The sequence below is a fragment of the Podarcis gaigeae genome (assembly GCF_964106915.1).
Source record: "Podarcis gaigeae genome assembly, chromosome: 10".
NCBI classification, from domain to species: domain Eukaryota; kingdom Metazoa; phylum Chordata; class Lepidosauria; order Squamata; family Lacertidae; genus Podarcis; species Podarcis gaigeae.
The window spans coordinates 53,620,513-53,636,291 of record NC_139686.1 but is presented as its reverse complement, the minus strand read 5'-3'; the positions used below and the strand labels follow the sequence as shown (position 1 = coordinate 53,636,291).

Below are 15,779 nucleotides of genomic sequence, written 5' to 3'. Positions count from 1 at the left end.
TATTTGCTGACGCAGCCAGCCAAGGGCTTCCAAGCCTCAGTCCTCTCAGTCTCTCGTGGGGTTAAAGGGCGGGGAGGGGGGGAGAGCAGTTTATTACAATTATGAGCTGGTGGCTGATAAGAAGATAATCCCCTTTTCAAAAAGTGCTCCCGGAGGCTCTGTGATTTATAGCGTCTGGGAAATGAATATGTTTTGCTCTCACTGGAAAAAACAAAAAAACGTTTTTACTTATTTTTCCTCGCTTGAAACTGGCTGCAGGAGCAGTAGGCATCTAATTTTTATCCCTGAAGCTCAGTGGTATATGTGTGTGTGTGTGTAATATATACCGTACTTTTGACTCTGTAGGACGCACCAGACGATAAGACGCATCTAGTTTTGGGGAGAGGAATACAAGAAAAAAAAAATATTCTGAATCCCAGAAGCCAGAACAGCAAGAGGGATCTGGTTTCTGGGATAGCCTCTTGCTGTTCTGGCTTCTGGGATAGCCGCAAGAGATGCGCGAAACCTACCCTTGGAGCAGCAGGGAGCCTTCATTCCCATGCCTTGCGGAGGCTTCACGGGCTATTCCAAAAGCCAGAACAGGGAGAGGGAGCACTGCGCAGTGCTCCGTCTCACTGTTCTGGCTTCTGGGACAGCCTGCGAAGCCTCCGGAGGGCAGCGGGATGAAGGCACCCCACTGCCCTGCGGAGGCTTAGCCGTGCAGCCTGCATTCACTCCATAAGACGCACACACATTTTCCCTTACTTTTTAGGAGGGAAAAAGTGCGTCTTATAGAGCGAAAAATACGGTATATACATACATACACATATGTTGCATGCACAAGGTCCCAGGTTCAATCACAGGCATGATCAGAAAGGGCAAGGAGAGTAACTTGTCAAAATCCTGGATAGACACTGTCAGTCAGTGTAGACCACCAGCGGTGAATCTCCAGACCAGCACGGGTCTTGCTCAGCGTTTGAAATTCACCAGGTACATTCTGCACCTGGCTATCAGCCACTTGTGTCCAAATGAAGATGCCCAGGTACCAGGATAGCGCCTGACGTCTCCACCATCTGGAGGATCCTTGGACCTGGACTGTTTTCACACACCAGCAACACATCCTATGGAATACCGTCGGTTATATTTTATCTGCACAATCGGAATGAATTTCAGGAACCAAAAAGTCATATTCAAAAATATGACTTTTGAGCAGTCTGGCCCAAAAATGACAACTAGGGATTCTGTAACCCTAGTTTAAGGCACCATTTGGCACCTATCTTATGTATCTGAGTTTCTAACATTGGACTCTTGCTGTCTGTAAGGCCATTCAACACTACCATTACCACCTGATGACATCAGATGCGGAGCAGGTTCAGACAGGGACCAGGTTATGAAAGAACAAGAAGGAGCTTAAAGTGAGCTGCTGATTCTTCCTTTGCAAGTGGGGCTCCTTGTCACTACTGCAGACCTGCTAAACTAGATGGACCAATGGTCCGACTCAAGATAAAGTGGATTCCTGTGATCCTGAAGCTGCAAAGTCAGCCAGTTTAAGTTCCTATTTTCTTTCCCTGCTCCGCCTTACAACAGGATTCCATGCATGTTTTCACCAAAGTAAGCCCCGCTGGCCTCATATGTGGGTAACACTAAACCATGGTTAACATGAAACATAGTTAAATGTTAGGCGCCTGGCAGACTGTAACTCAGCCCATGGTTTACTATGTCACAGAATAGTTAAAAGCACCAATAAGAGCAGCTGAGCCTTAAAAGTGGTTTTACTTGTGGCTCTAGCATTGTGGCAGTGACAGCTCCTTAATCATAGTTTATTAGGAGGACTGGGCTTGAATGTACTGCTAAGCTATGGTCAGTATTGACTAAGATTTATAAACCAATGATAAACCTTGGTTAGGATAATAGAATTATAGAGTTGGAAGGGACCACAAGGGCCATTTAGTCCAAGCCCCTGCAATGCAGGAATCTTTGCCCAATGTTAATAAACCACAGTCAAGCTGCTGAGTTGGGTTCACACATAATGCTAAACCATAGAATAATCAATCATTTAGCATTATGTGCAAACTAGGCAACATAATCTCAAATGAGCACACAAAAGTAGAGGCTGCAAAACAAAGCATGCTTTTTGAGGAGTAAACCCCAGTAAAACTTATTTTGGTTTGAGTTGCCTTTTGGGGCTAAAGAGCTAGACTTGTTCACTGGCAGCCTTTTCCTGAAAGATAATGGAAGGCGACTAAAAAGTGATGCTATTTACATTTTATTTCTGTTTAGAAAAGAGGTGGAAGCAAATAGCACGGCTAGGAAGTTAATCTTTCAGCTAGATCGATAAAAAGCATTGTTACAAAACCAGTCTTCTGATTTATGTCCTACAAGACAAGGTAAATTCTCTGGCCTTTACATAATTTGGTATGCTAACAACCCTTCCCAGGCATAAATACTACCAAACACACAGCTGTAGGGTGTTAAAAGTATTAGGAAGGAATGTACAAATTACATCTACCAACTTTTTGGGAAAACTCCAAAACTCACAGTTGGGCCATACCTTTATTAGGCATTACCAAATTGTCAAAATAGTGGCAAGCTTTAGTGGTCTCTAGAGGTCTCCATTAGGCAAGATGCAACAAAATGTGGGGGGAGGGAAAATAAGGAAAAACCAAAATTATTTTGTTCCAATATGAAGATAGCAAGCTGAATAAGTCTCTGCTAGGTGCTGCAGATATCAGGTTGCATACCTAGGATTCTGGAATAAATGAGCAATGGTCTCCTCATTTTTTTTAAAAAAAGAATAACTGTATCTGTGAAAGGGATCCCTTTCCCCTGTGAAAGGGAAAGCCCAATTGTGGATTTCTTTTTATTTTCTTATAGACCAACATTTTTCTTGTGGGCCTTTGCTTTTTAAGAAACTTTTTGAAGTAAGCCCTACTACTCAAATTCTGTATTGTGCTTGTGTCAGTGAAGTGTCCAACACAGAGATGATGTGATGGTTTTGGAGTACAGTACAGTGGTACCTCTGGATGCGAATGGGATCCGTTCCAGAGCCCCGTTCGCATCCTGAAGCGAACACAACCCGCGTCTGCGCGGGTTGCGATTCGCCGCTTCTGCACATGCATGTGACATCATTTTGAGCATCTGCGCATGCGTGAGCGGTTGCTGTGGAGCGCAAGCTGAAAACGCTTAACCTGAAGCATATTCAACCCTAGGTATGACTGTATTCAGCTGCTTGAGCAGAGAGCAAATAATCCACCTTCTGTGACGGAAGGGAAAGTTGTCAGTTTGGCTGAGATTAAAAACTCACACAGGGGAACTGGGAAGAGGTCCTGAGAGGCAAGAAGGCTCAGGAAACAATATAGACAGACAGAGAGAGAGAGAGAGCGATGAACTTGAGGAAAAGGTCAAGGGTATTACAGAACGGAGTGGGGAAGAAGCTAATGAGAGAATAGACTCTACAAGCAACACCACAGTTCATGGCGCAGAGGGAGGCTAAGCAGAATGTGTGAAGGAAGTGGAGTAAAAGAGGTAGTGGTATGAAAAGCAAGAACCTGTGTAGGCAATAGCTTCCCACTATGTGGGCAGGGAAGGGACGCAGGTGGCGCTGTGGGTTAAAGCCTCAGCGCCTAGGACTTGCCGATTGAAAGGTCGGCGGTTCGAATCCCTGCGGCGGGGTGCGCTCCCGCTGCTCGGTCCCAGCGCCTGCCAACCTAGCAGTTCGAAAGCACCTCCGGGTGCAAGTAGATAAATAGGGACCACTTACCAGCGGGAAGGTAAACGGTGTTTCCGTGTGCAGCTCTGGCTCGCCAGATGCAGCTTTGTCACGCTGGCCACGTGACCCGGAAGTGTCTCCAGACAGCGCTGGCCCCTGGCCTCTTAAGTGAGATGGGCGCACAACCCTAGAGTCTGTCAAGACTGGCCCGTACGGGCAGGGGTACCTTTACCTTTACCTTATGTGGGCAGGGACTGATTCCAAGACAGCCAGCACCTCCCCCCACCCCAGCATTGCTCTAATTCTGGAGAAAGAACTGTGCAGTCAGTCCATACCCACATGGTTGGATCATTTAAACAAGAATGGGGAACCTGTGACTCACCAGATACTGCTGCATCATAACTCTATGGGCAGCTTGATGTCTGACCTTTGGTTATGCAGACTTGGGGGTGATGGGAGTCAGAGTCTGAAATATACTCTGAGTCGAGTGTGGATTTCATGCTCTTTATTCAGCTCATAGTAGTGTGGAATGAAAGTTTCCCCAAAATATCTGCTTTATATACATTATTTACACAATGGGCCGCACGTGATTGGCTAATTCTGGGATTCTCCTGTAGGCAAATCAGGTTGCGGATTCACTTCCACCTGGAGTTGGATTGGGTGGCTCCTGTGGACTAATCATACTGCTGCATTGTTCTAGGACCAATCAGACTGCTGCATTCTGGACCCTATTTTTTTAGGACCAATCAGACTGCTGCATTCTGGACCCTATTTTTCTAGGACCAATCAGACTGCTGCATTCTGGACTCTATTGTTCTAGGACCAATCAGACTGCTGCCTTTTGGATCCTATTGAACTCAGTACATAACAGAGTCCAACAGCACCCAACAGGTTCCCTCTTCTTGATTTAGATGCTAGGCCAGCTGTACAGCATCTGCTTGGGAACAAGCTGCTTTGGCGCAGTTGGGATAATAGCTAAGAGGCACCTTTGAGTGTTGAAGATGGAGGAATATGGAGTTGTGGGAAGTATGGCTGCATTCAGGCAGCACTCCCCCCCCCCCCAATTTTCCTGACATTCCCTTGCCCACAATTTCCACATTTCATGTGATCTTTTACTTGATGTAAATGCTACATCTGGAAATCTGGTTGAACTCAGGTGGGTAGACATAAGCTGAAAATTAAGGAACGGGATGCCTCTGAGCCTAGGAATCTGTGACTGGTGCCAGAACAAAACTAACAAGTCCTTTCAAACAAAGCACATCCGCCTCCCCACATTGTCCCAGCAGCCTGATTTAATGCAGGAAAACTTTCGGTTGTTGCCATTGCTAAATAATTGGGAGTCAGAAACCCTTGCTGATCTGTGATGAATCACTCAGGTCAGCATCTAATGTAGTAGCTATTGATCTTCAGCTCTCCCCTGTTGAACAAGATTACACCCTCCATTCATTTGTTTGTTCCTCCACTGCAAGACTCTTACAGCTTTATCTGCTGCTTGAGATCAATCCATTTCCCCACCCTTCTCCTAGTGAAACTTTGTCGTGTCAACTCCATGTCAGGAAAAGCTTTTAAGCCAGGGGTGCCTAAGCTGTGCCCCTTCCAGATGTTGAACTACAGCTGCCACCATCCTTTGCCGTTAGCCAATCTGGATGTGCCTGGTGGCAGATGTAGTTCAGCAACATCTGGAAGAGGTCCACAGGGTAACCACTCCTGCATTAGCTGTTAAATTTCTACACGCCACGCAACCATTGGAGATCTTTCAAAAATGAGCTCACAATCCTGCTCTCTGAACAAGTAAACAGCTGGAGAATCTGAGTTCAGGCTCACTAATGCCATGGTGTTAAGGCTTGAAATATACTCAGAGTCGAGAGTGGATTTCATGCTGTTTATTCAGCTCATAGTGGTGAGGAGGAATGAAAGTCCCCTCAAAGTATCTGCTTTATATACATTATTTACACAATGGGCTGCATGTGATTGGCTAATTCCAGAATTCTCCTGTAGGCCAATCAGGTTGTGGATTCACTTCCATCTGGAGCCGGATTGGGTGGCTCCTGCAGACCAATCATACTGCTGCATTGTTCCAGGACCAATCAGACTGCTGCATTCTGAATCCTATTGTTCCAGGACCAATCAGACTGCTGCATTTTGGATCCTATTCAACTCAGTACATAACAAGGCTGCAGTTGCATAAATGCACACCTAATTTGCAATAAGCCCCATTTGAATTTGGTGGGACTCATAAGTGGGAAGAAGGCTTTTGCATTCAGGCCTTTGTTTTTAGGCTTCTCACAGGCATCTGTTGGGAACCGTGCAAAGAGGAACCTGACCTATTGGATTGATCCAGCAGGCTTCTTAGTTATGGGTAAAGGTGCTAGGATGAGGCCATCATACTGTTGTTCTGCTGGTGCTATTGATGTGTTAATTGTGCAACAAGTAAAAAAAAGCGCGCGAGAGAGTTGGTAATAAAGTGTAAATGAAAGAAGTGAAATAGAAGCAGGTAGCATTTTAACATGATAGAAACCAGAGCAGGCTGTGTTTATGAGCACCAAAGTGGGAAGATCTGTATTACTCTGTTCAAAGAACCAGAAGAAACTCTAGAGCAACTGCAGAGCTCTCAATAATTTGACTCCATCGAACAGCAGGAAAAGAAACGGCATTCAAAAATTATCAAAGGGGAGAGAAAGTGGCCTTTTTAATTCTCATGTGTGGAGTGCAGGGTGTATGAGCTTATCTTACCTTTCAAGGGGCTAAGAGGTGTTTGGCTATTCTTTATTTATTTCTAGACATTATCTCACTACTGATCTGTACTCTGCAGTTTCTTACGTGCCCATCATTCAGTTAAAGCACACGGGAAGGCACCAAGAGGTAAATATTTTCATGGGCACCACCTAAAGGAGCATCTGCACCCCCATTGTTCAGCCCAGAAATGGAGACCTAGAACCAAGGGCTTTCTGGTGGTTCCCTCACTGCGAGAAGGGAGGTTACAGGGAACCAGGCATAGGGCCTTCTCAGTAGTGGCGCCCACCCTGTGGAACACCCTCCCATCAGATGTCAGAGAGATGAGTAACTATATAACCTTTAGAAGACATCTGAAGACTGCCCTGTATAGGGAAGCTTTTAAATGTGCAATGTTTTATTACATTTTTCTATATGTTGGAAGCCGCCCAGAATGGCTGGGGTGACCCAGTCAGATGGGTGGGTTCAAATTATTGCTATTGCGGGCCATTTTAAGATCAGGAAGCTCGGGCAGTTAGAGAGGTTGCAGAGCAGTGATGAAATATATACTGGAAAGGAAAATATACACACCATCCTCAGTCACCCCAATTATAAGTTCAGCGGTCCACAGCCACTGAAATCCTGAAGAGCCCTGGGATTGAGACAGAAGAGCGGAAGCCTCTTTCACAGGGAAAGAAAACTTTGGACAGATTGTGGTCCACCGCTGTTTGAGTCAGAGAGACACAAGACAAACTGAGGGGGAAAGGCAGAGAATGGCCTTTGAAAATGGGCAGTGAAAATCGTCCTTAGTGGTAGGTACTTCCCCCTAAGCCTAATGGTGACATCAGGCCACAGTTCACTTTGCAATTGCAGTAAGGAAGGGAAGAGGTAAAACTTCCTCTGTGCTGTGGTCCCAATGAAAATTCAATCTCACACTTAGTATTAAAGAAAACCCTCTCTGCGTATTTGATATAACATCTAGTTATACTGTAAGAGTGCCCCTCCGGCAGATCTGATATGCATCAGTAGATGTGTTGTTTGCAGCAGGGCTATTACGTTATGTCTCCACCTAGGCTCAACTTGTACATTTTTAAACAAATAAGTTCAAATATTCCCACAGTGCCTTAAATCTCTCATAATCCCTAAAAGAAGCCAAACCTGAGACATCTCTCTGCTCAGGGAAAGGAGGACTGCCCTAACAATGTAAGCAGAATTTTTAAAATGCTAGCAATTCTGAGAACGTCATAAGCTGCCAAGTACCAAAATAAAAGTTTAATTTGATTGTTATGGTGCTTGAACTCTGATCTCGCAGTCACGACTATCCTATTGGTAAGATGATAGGTAGGTGCATTAGAAGAGGGCTGGGGAACCTCAAGCTGGGGGTGGGTGGGGTAAAGGTGGCCCTCCTGGCCTTTCTGCCCGGCCCTCAGTGGTTTTCCTAGGTCACACCCCTCTTTGGCTCTGCTTTGCACTCCCAAGTGTTTTTCCCTGGGTGGAATGTATCCTTTTGAACTCTGACAATGTCTCTTGCTTGACCTGGATAGATGAAGCACAGGGGTCTCTGTGTGTACAGAAACTAGCCTAATATGCAAAGGTAAAATTCACATTAAATGCTCTGGCCTCCTCCCCTACTAGGATGCGGCCCCTGGAAGGTCGATCAGACTGGAATATGGCCCTCAGACTGGAAAATGTCCCCCACCCTCGTCTTAGGTTAGCTAAAGATATTTGTGAATCCAACTAAAAGCGCAAGACTGGAGGAGGTTGTGAGAAAGATACAAAGTTTAGCATTCCTCTCCAAGTAAGGTGACATTTATTACAAGGATGATATTTTATTGGATACACCAAGTGCCTTGTGAATATGGAACCAAATTCCTTTGGCAATACTGTTTACTTATAACGTAAGTAAAACTATACTTATATCGTTAGTTTTAAAAGTGCAACACTGTATTTTGGTTGTTTTGTTTTTTTAAAAAAAGAAATAATCTTAAGTGTAGAATAAATACAGAAGTCGGTTATGCACCACTGCTTTAAAAGCATATTTAGGATTCAGACCCCAAAAGGATTTTTTTTAAAAAAATAAATCTGTTCCAGTACAATATTCCTGAGAGCAGCACGAGATTCCTCATTACTGTCACTCATTTATTTCCCCCAGACTTTCGGTTTTGACCCCAAGAGTGTGATCCACAAGTCCAGGTATTTAGAAGTATTTGGGGAAAATCAAGTTTTAGAAGCATTGTAGTTTACTTCAGATAAACACGGCAAGTCGCTTAATACCAAATAAGGCCAGATAACATTTCTTGGCTCGGCGAAGAAATTGTGCAACAAATTATCATGACATCACATTCCTCTGCACTGTCAACGGAAGCATCTGCCATAATAAATGTGAGAAATTATTCCAGTGAAAGGCAACGAGGCTCGTGTTTGTAAAAGCATCTCTTGTTGCCGCTTCTCTTGTTTCTTACACAGTCCTCTTCCATTTTCCCAGTACCCGTGCCAGCGCTGCAGGTGGTGCTTAGCAAACAGCTACCGTACCACTTCTGTTGCTGCTACTGCTGCTACAAGATGTTCCCGGCTTGCCTCTTCCCATTTTTTGAGTCTGTTGGGATGGATGTGGCAGCAGCAGGCAATGCATTTCTTGGAGGCCGGATCTGCCGCCCCGTGGATCTTTGCTGCCTGAGGCAGTTGCCTTGCCTTGCCGCATGGGTTGGCTGGCCCTGGCTTTGAGCCTAGGTTTTGTAGTGGGAAGCCCTGCTGGGTGAGCCTGGTGGATTTGGGGCCCAACAACACCTGGAGCATAGCTGTCAATTTACAGATTTGAAAATAAGGGACCAGCAGCCAAAATAAGGAATTTTCAAAGCACAGATATGTTAAACTTCTGAGCCCCTCCGAGCCAAAGGCAGTAAGCCCAGCCAGCAGGCAAACAAAGCCTCAAGCGGTGGTTCCCACAGCGCAGCAACGTGGCAAAGGGGATGCAGCAAGGAAAACCACTGTCACCTCTCCGCTGGGAAGGACCGAGCAAAGGCGAGTCCCCAGGCAACGCGGCTGATTTGATCGGCACAAGGCATTCAAGCTCCACCCCCCAGTTGTTCTTAGACTCCTTATCCTTATTGGGTGAGCAACGCAGCCAAGCAACACAGTTGGAGCCTCCCTCCTCCCTGGCCGGCAGGCAGGGAGGGAGAGGAGCTGCTTCCTTTGAAACCCGGGAAATTTATGGGACATCATCAATAAGGGACAGCAGCGGGAAACAGCACTGGGATAAGGGACTGCCCCACCAAATAAGGGACGGTTGACAGCTATGACCTGGAGGTTCCCCAGACCTGCTTAAGGTGGGTGGGGGGGAAGAGAAGCAAATAAGTCCCAAATTCTGCTTCTGATACAGGCCATAGAGCTGGTTTCCTTTTCCCCAGAAGCCTCCCATGGCACTACAGAAAATGTAATTTTATTTAGTTGTGTGGTCTTCCGGAGAGTCTGTCTGGAAACTTAAAATGGCTCCCACCTGAACTCTCCTCACAGAAGAGCATGTTGCTGACTGGCCCAATAACTTCCAGTTTATGAATAGCCTGCACTCCCTGTTGGGTGCTGTAATAACCACAGCTATTTTCCTGGAGCTACTTAAAAGCAGATTTCAATAATCGCTAAAAGTGATTTACTCTGGCACAATCAGCAAGCCCTTGCTTTAAATAATGTGGGGAAGAAACAAACGGCCCCTGAGCATCATGGGAAATCTCTGAGCACTGACATAACCGAGGGGAAGGTATTTCCAATGTCTGGCACGAAGGCGCCCTGAGACGACGAAGGTTTCGCTTGCTGGACCCTGCAATAGAGACATCTCTCATGATAGGATGCTTGAAGGCAAAGGCTTTTTATTGTAGACAGTGTAAGCTCCTTTAATGCACTCTCTGGCTCAGTGAAATATTGAATTCTTAGACTTCTATTAAGCTTCTCTTGGGGCTCCGGAGAGGATACATTTCTCCACAGTGAGCTGCCTAAGCTGCTTATCAGGCTATGCCTTCGTCTATCCATGTCATTTTCGAATGATATTTCCATTTACTTTTGTGTGCAGATGAATGAATTTAAAACCTCCCCTGTGTTCTTGTAAGCAGCGCTCTTTTGAATTCCGCTTCCCCCCCACTTCTAAAAAGTTGGCTATTAACTGTGGCTCTCTAAGGTTGAAAACCTCCTGTGCATACCTAACTTTGCAATCAATGGGACTTGCTTCCAAGTAGGTTAGGATCACACTTTAAAAGGGAGGGGGATATATAGCCTTCCCCCCCCCAAAAAAGAACAAGGGCAGTCTGGAGTGTGTATTTTTGGCTGCAGTCCTAAAAACTCAGGAGTATGTTCCGTTGAACTAAGCAGGAAATCATTAGTAAATGTGTAAAGGATTGTAATATAAAGCCCCTGTTTGGCCCCTGTGTCTGGAGGGTGCTTTGGTGTCATTTGATGTTCAGAGGCACCAAAGGACTAAGGAATGGTTCTTCTGTTCCTTAGATCAAGCTTCTTCCACTCCAGATGTTGGATTACAAATCCCATCACCCCTGAACTTGGGTCATGCTGGCTAGGACTGATGGGAGTTGCAGTGCGCCACGTTAGGTTGAAGGACCGTCTCCACCGCCATCGTTCTGGACACTGAGGTCCAGCGCTGAGGGCCTTCTGGCGATTCCCTCCCTACGAGAAATTAGGTTACAGGGAACCAGGAAGAGGGCCTTCTTGGTAGTGGCGCCTGCCCTGTGGATGTCAAGGAAATAAACAAGGAAAAACTTTTAGAAGACATCTGAAGGCAGCTGTGTTTAGGGAAGTTTTTAAAGTTTGATGTTTTATTGTGCTTCTAATATTCTATTGGGAGCTGCCCAGAGATGGGCGGGGTATAAATAAAATTATTATTATTATTATTATTATTATTATTATTAAATATTATTATTTCTACTACTACTACTACTATTAAAACTGTGTTCCTCTTTCTTTGGCAGCCAGACCATAATTGGGATTCTGGTCTCCCCTCTTGGAAAGACATCCCTAAAATAACTTGAAGTTTGTGCTGGTTATTAAGATAACAGATTGTCTCTGTTAGTGTTTCGACTGTCAAAAGAACACAAATGATGTACTGCATTTTTAATTGTCTGTTTAAAAGCATGACAATATATATATATATATATATTTGCTGCTGGAGGGAAATTTCTTTTAGGCCTTCAAGAAATTATTTTTTGTTATACAGGCAAGAAGTTTTATTTTTCACCCAGTTCTCCTGTTAGTGTTGCTTTTTTTGGGAAAAAATCCAAAGTATAGGGCATGTAAATTGTTATATTCCTTTTAAGGTTTTTTTTTTAATGCAATAGATAAAGTTTTTCAGCAACAGCTTATTAGTTCTGGACTATCAGGTTATGTAGTTTAACAGATGTTAGAAACTTTTTTTTAGCACTAGTGCCTTGACAAGGTTTTTTAAAAAGATGATTGTTGTATCTGTGAATTGGAGAACAGATGGTTTGTAGTGCTACTCAGCGAAGAGACACTTACCTTAATTTATGGAGGTCTTTCTGATTTATTTCTGCATTTTCCTAGCTCCCCCCCCCCCAATAAAATACATCTTCTCTGTTCAAGTATTGTTTGTTGAAAAGGAGGAAGTGGGACAGAAGTAAGAATCCTGAACTACATAAAAACAGGAAATCAGTAGAAATCAAGGTGTCGGAAGCATCTGTACAAAAAGCCAGGAAATCATAATTTTACCCCATACAGACAGAATGCTAGTTATTCAGTGGGCCAATCCATACCATATCTTTTCTAGTTAGGAGTTTCCACATCTGTTTTTGTCCTACATGGAGAGAAAAAATATGTGAAAGGTCCTGGATTCAATCTCTGGCACATATCCAGGTAGTGCTATGAAAGTCGTCTGTTTGAAAATCTTGGGGAGCATTGCTAGTCAGCGTATACCATATAGAGAGCTCAATGGACCAGTGACCAGACTTGGTCTAAGTGGCATGTTTGTTTTGCTGAAATAAAATGGGCCAGGAAGATGAACTGCAAAGGGACCATACCTGTTTAGGGAAGAGGTCATGTGTGAAGAGGTTAACATGCTTCCTGTGTTTGGTGGTCCCTGGTGGCTCAGAGTCACAGCTTGCAATTGCTAAAAGCTGTGCTTTCAGTGTTAGAGGCCCAAGCCTGTGGAACTCCTTCCCACTGAGATTAGACAGGTACTCTCCTTGCTGAAATTCAGGAGCACAAGGACTTTCTTACTTCAGGAGGCAATTTAAGGTCACATTTGGTGTTACGAATTTTTAAATTTTATTTTCTGCTCTTATTCAGTAAGGAAACAGCCTCCTTTTAAGCACCAGGAACAGAGTAGACCCAGTAAAATTAATGGATCCAAGTTGGTCATGTCTGCCATTCCCAATGTGTCTACTCTGAGTGGGACTAACATTTCATTCAATTCTCATTTGGGGGGTGTGCACCTCTAGTCCTTTCCCCTGTGCATATGTCTTCAAGCGCCATTTTAAAGAACCTTTTTTATCTCTCCCCTGCCAATACAATATAAAGGGGTGGACATGTTCTTAATAGCTGCCCAGAATGTCCAGGGACAACCCAGTCAGAAGGGTGACATATAAATAATAAAGTTGTTGTTGTTGTTGTTGACACCTGCTCTCTTGTTGGATTTTTCTTACATGAACAGACGGAAGAATCTTTATTTGCATCACCCACTACCCATACAGGAATAGACAGCTCTGTGTTTGGCTCTGTAAATGGAAAGCCCTTGATTGTTTTAAAGTTGATTTTCAAGTTCTCTGCCTATACTGGTTGCTAACAATAAAAAGCAAATAATCACGTACGGTGAAGTCCTGTGTGGAAATTTGACCCACCGAGTTTGTCCCACACATCATTTTGTTACCCACAAGCCACCAGATCGCTGCTTTGGCCAGAGATAAAATGCCAGAACTGTTAAAAATGTCTCTTTAGCAAGAACTTTTCTCCTCATTTATTTGCAGGTTGGAAGGGGTGGAACAGCTTCTACAGAATGTTTTGAAAAAACGCCGATTTTCTGAATGTCGAACAGAAAGCATATGCTGCCACCCAATGGACAATTAGGGGAACGTCTGCTTTGCACTTGAAGTTTGCCGGGGAAAGAAGGTCCCTGTCAAGTGAGGATAACGCTGAATGCATTTGAGGAAGTGGGCTTTAGTCCAAAAAGTATATGCCATAGCAAATGTATCCTCCTTTTACAGTGCCAGAAGGCTCTTTGTTGCTTTATCATATTTATTGCTAAAAGACCAGCTGCGAACTGCAACTAATACTAGGGAACAGAGTGATTACGTTTGGCATCAGCTTCGCTGCAGGAGTTGCTGGAAGTAGGTATACAAGACGCCATCCATCTGTCCTGGAGACTCCTCTTTGCTTTTGTGTAGTGTTTACTCCTTGGTCTTTTCTTCTCCCAAAGATATCTCGCAAGGCAGCCGAGATTTAGGACCAGAGTTTTCCTTCTCCTAGATGGGCTACCTTCCCAGGTTGACGAGCCTCATCTCATCAGGAAGAACTACCTGACAGTAAGAGCTGTTTGACAGTGGAATTTGCTGCCAAGGAGTGTGGTGGAGTCTCCTTCTTTGGAGGTCTTTAAGCAGAGGCTTGACATCCATATGTCAGGAGTGCTCTGGTGGTGTTTCCTGCTTGGCAGGGGGTTGGACTCGATGGCCCTTGTGGTCTCTTCCAACTCTATGATTCTATGATTCTATCTGTCTCTCCAAAGCACATGCAGAAACTGCCTTCTTGACCATTGGAATCACTATTGCGCTTGTCTACTCAATCTGCTGGAACAGACCAAGGCATAGCTCGGTTGGTAGAGCATGAGGGACGCGGGTGGCACTGTGGTCTAAACCACTGAGCCTCTTGCACTTGCCGATTGGAAGGTCGGCAGTTCGAATTCGTGCAACGGGGTGAGCTCCCGTTGCTCTGTCCCAGCTTCTGGCAACCTAGACATTTGAAAGCACACCAGTGCAAGTAGATAAATAGGTACCCTTGTGGCGCTAAGGTAAACGACATTTCCAGGCACTCTGGCTTCCATCACAGTGTTCCATTGCGCCATGCTGGTCACGTGACCCAGAAAGCTGTGGACAAACACCGGCTCCCTCAGCCTGAAAGCGAGATGAACACAGCAACCCCATAGTTGGCTTTGACTGGACTTAACCACCCAGGGGTCTTTTACCTTTTACCTTTAACTGGAATATGAGACTTTTAATCTCAGGATTGTGGGTTCGAGCATTGGGCAAACGATTTCTGCATTGCAGGGGGTTGGACTAGAGCAGGCATGGCCAGCTCGGCCCTCCAGATGTCTTGGGACTACAACTCCCATCATCCTTAGCTAACTGCGGTTGCAGTCCCAAAACATCTGGAGGGCCGAGTTTGGCCATGCCTGGACTAGAGGAACCTCGAGGCCCCTTCCAATTCTACAATTCCATGAAAATTCAACCTCCTATATACAAGGGTAAAAATCTAGCTGTGCAAATTACCATCAACAGCATCGCTGAACCATACCATCTTCTCCACCTAGGTTTGTAGCTCCAATATCCCCCTTTCAGCCTCCTATGCGCACACTGGATTTAGAACCCTTTTGGAATTGCATTTATGCTGCAATTCTATATCCATTTACCTGGGATTTGCATCTCTGCTGTTGTAGGCAGCATGCCTCTTAGCGTCAGGGTGGTGATTCGAGCCCCATGTTGGGTAAAAAGACTCCTGCATTGCAAAGAGTTGACTCGATGTTCCTCATGATCCCTCCCAACTCTACAATTCCATGATTCTCTCATTCTATTGTGACCATGCCCTGCTTGTGGACTTCTGTGAAAACAAAATGTTGGCTTAGATGGGCCTTTGGTCTGACCCAGCTGTGTTGGGAACTCAACAAGCCTTGGGAATAGATATATATAGGGTGGCATTGCCTGATGGATTTGACAGCCAAGCAATGGTGTGTGGCTCTCGTCGCTTTACCACCTCCTGCCCCAGACAAGACTATGTATGGCTCCGCTTGGCTCTGAACGGTGAAACCGTTCTTGTGTTAGATCAGGGGAAACTCCTATGGTACAAAAACACAGCACTGATCCAAGCCAATGGCAGCCACAAACAGGAGGCTGTAATTGCCTAATTGATCCCCTGGAGCCCTGTGGCATCTCTAATGCAAGTAATGCCTATAATTTGGCTATTAATGATCCCTTGTGAACGGGATAAACTGCCTCCATTAGACCAAGTGCCCTTTTTGCAATTCCCGACAGGCCCAAGCTCGTCAAAGTAAACCAAAGCAACCTGTTTCTTTTTGCCTGTTTTTGACTTGGTGGTGGTGTCCCAGAGAACTAATTTTGGGGGATCTGTACAGGTTTTAGTGCTGTTCACACTTAAGCCT

General features: G+C 45.0%; 1 long non-coding RNA gene across 1 annotated transcript in view; it reads right to left on the bottom strand.

Annotated features, from left to right (window-relative positions):
- Nucleotides 1–15,779, bottom strand: part of LOC310825661 — a 190,752-nt gene that overhangs the window by 150,335 nt on the left and 24,638 nt on the right. The gene's annotated exons all lie outside the window — the stretch shown is intronic.